This window comes from Dendroctonus ponderosae, unplaced genomic scaffold (genome assembly GCF_020466585.1).
Source record: "Dendroctonus ponderosae isolate FM_Combo_2020 unplaced genomic scaffold, Dpon_F_20191213v2 Dpon_F_20191213_7, whole genome shotgun sequence".
NCBI lineage: Eukaryota > Metazoa > Arthropoda > Insecta > Coleoptera > Curculionidae > Dendroctonus > Dendroctonus ponderosae.
Window position 1 is genome coordinate 5,845,924 of NW_026018916.1, and position 3,100 is coordinate 5,849,023.

At 33.8% G+C, this 3,100-nt stretch overlaps 1 protein-coding gene across 1 annotated transcript in view; it reads left to right on the plus strand.

Annotated features, from left to right (window-relative positions):
* Nucleotides 1–1,837: 1,837 nt before the first annotated feature.
* LOC109539750 (Kv channel-interacting protein 4) overlaps nt 1,838–3,100 on the plus strand; it is a 97,580-nt gene continuing 96,317 nt past the window's right edge. Inside the window, exon 1 of the mRNA XM_019907728.2 lies at nt 1,838–2,048. The gene's annotated coding sequence lies outside the window, so the exon portion shown is untranslated. The remainder of the gene's footprint in view (nt 2,049–3,100) is intronic.

The following is a 3,100-nucleotide window of genomic DNA, read 5'->3' on the forward strand; positions in this document are numbered from 1 at the left end:
TGATTTCTAATGAGCCGCTGTGGAATTTTGGAGCCACATGGTCCCAAATCATGTAAATATGAAGAAATTCTCGTATACGACATCAAGAGCTAACTAAGAAAATATCTGATGATCGTCAGCCCCACTGAAAAAGAACAATAAATTCTTGCATCAAAAAGTTTGAAGAATTTCTCATTTAAATCGTCGATGAAAATGCAACTTACTTGCGTCTCGGTGACCTGGTCTTATGGGTTTACAAAACTAGATTCAATGACCAAAAATTGGCAACGAATTTCATATCGCACTCGTTGAAGCGAAAAACTAAACAAAATTCATTGCCGTTTGGTTTCCTTATAATTATCGAGTTGCCGACGTCAGTTACTATCTTCAAAAGGGAACCTGCAGGAATTTGCGAGATCAGTCTGTTAACTTGGGGACCACCGCAAGAGTACGGCGGTAGAACGTGAGGGAATGGGCGCCATTTCGCAAAAAACTGGTCAGAAATTTGTTAAAGTCTTACTTCAGTGGTTGACTCGCATTTTTACATTGGAAATAAATGGACTATATGAACGAACATTTGGTTTAGCAGCAGTTTTTTTCGAGCAAACTTGTTTTTAATCGGCTGTACGTTATTGCTGCATCACGATTGCTTCTGCGTACGTTATTTAATAATTAAATGGCGCTAATTATTATTCTTTATATTTTCGACACATTTTATCCAGTTGAGATAATCCACTTCATAAGATAATGATGTATGATCAATTTTTGTTAGCTTCTTTCAACATGTCACATAACGATTCTCAAAAATGTTTCATCTAATAATTTTTTTGGTATTCATAGAAGCGCAATTGAGCTGTGAAATTCCGGACTTTCATAGTGTTATTGATGACTTGCATTAATGTTGAAAATTTATTATTTTTTTTTAGAGGATTTTCATCTCATCGTCACTTCTGTAACCTCAAAATTACAATAAAAAGACATTTTTTTGTCACATTTGCTTTGTGATGCGTATTGATATCGTCAGTTTACTTTTAATTATAATTTTAACGCTTCTCTATTTAGTGTTAAGCGATATTAATCGGCTTTTTAAAATCAAATTTACTTTTCAATGTCTTGAGTTTTGTGAGTAAGACGCTATTGAACAAAACACTTTCACAAATACTATTTTTTGTGAACGTTTTAGTCTCGAAAGCCACACAACATTAAACTCTTTTTTTGTTAACGATAAATCGGTAGTTCTAGGTATTTGATTAATTCTTTTACATTTTTGTAAAAAGCGAGTTTTCCGAGTAAGATGGCAAAATGTGATGGAACCCATGAAGAGATTTGTGAAAATTTATAAATGACTTTATAAATGACTCGGTGAAAGTTGGCAACAAACAAATTAATCGAGTGTCTAATAATGTTCACTATTCAGTTCAAAGCGTTTTGGTACATTATTTGTTTATTTTTATCTTTCAATCGCCTCTGATATCAGTAAAAAACCCATACTTTGTAAACATATTTTTACTATTTTCTTCATACTCTGTACCGTCCTTGTTTAATCTGGTGAATCGATACCTAGTGAGTCACAATGCTTGACGACATATTGCAATAAAATTGAAAACATCTGGCAAAAGGCGTCCAGGTGGTGTCACCTAGTAATTTTTTCGAATTTATGGCAAATTAAAAACCAATAAAAAAACTAAATTTAGAGAAAATTTGAATAGTGCCTGATGGCGTTAACAATGCCCACTTGCCGTTATTCAACGAGCAGTAATTGACCCATTACAGTATGATTCGGTGACATTTTCATAGCGTCATCCGAAAATAACTCGGGACTATTTCCAGATGCCACCTGAATGGATTCTCAAACAATATTTTGGTTAGTTTTCGTGATACTCAGGAAAACAGCGAATTTGCGAGCGTTCCAGTTCTGGTTTTCGCGTCGATATTATACTATTTTACAACGTGGCATAGTGATAATGGTAATTTTTATGTGCCATTGGGACTGATAATCGACGATCTAGTTCATCTACCAATATACATGGGATTTTACGTATTTCGTTTAAAACATTTTTCTGAAAAAGGTAACACTCAAACGTCCTTGTGGGGATTCTGGAATTGATTTCAAATGCGCCAACTATCTACTTGGAAAGTAACGACGAGATTTAATTTTAATTACGCCTGAAGAAATGCAAGCAAGATTAGTGGAGATTGGCCGGTTTATTCCTGAATTTTCTGGAACTATGTGTCCACACAGAGACTATAGGAATATTTCCATATTGAAACCGTTAATCGAGAGTTCGTCTAAGATTGAACTGGGATAGAGAAATTTGTCAGCATCTTCCTATGGTCATTTGTTGACGTTATTAATCTGGTTTAGGTTATTTCTGTATTTTCCTATGCCCACAGAAAAATCGACTTTTCTTCTGCTTCTCCTGAAGCATAAAAATATCTCATATATACAAATTTCCAAAAAATCACGTCTTTCGCAGTAGTGGCGCTTGTTTGCCATCGAGCTCATCAAATATCCAAGTTTCAATTAAGACAAATACAAATCACAATGAAACTACTTACAACAATACAATCACCATTTTGTGCGATATAATTTCCTTCGATTATTTATTTTAATGTCAATTAGGAGTAACTTTACTTAAATATCCAGCTCCCACATTCCCCTTTCACTCTGTTGATTTACATATAGCCAATATTTCCAAAACAAAACCGTCCATTTGAAACATTTAATATATACATATTGTCAAATCGATTTAATATTCCATAAACTCAATAGCGCTTTTTGCCAGTAAAAATTTTAAAGTCCAAACGTAAACAGACTCAAGCAGGTTTATTATTCCAAGTATCAAATTTGGATTGGTATTAAGATGCGCTTCAAGGAATCGAAAATTTTCTTTTAATACGATCTAATTTATAATATTATCGTTAAGTAAAATATATTGTCGACAAGCGAGTGCAAATAAGTCGAGTGGAAGCACCCACTCGACAAATTGATCTCGTTGCTTTTGTTACATGTGGTTTATTTGAAAGTGATTGTTTACGATAAATAAAGCTTGAATTACGTGGATGCTGGGAGGAAAAAAACCTTTCGAAAATTGCACAAACGAGCTTTGTTTGAAACAAC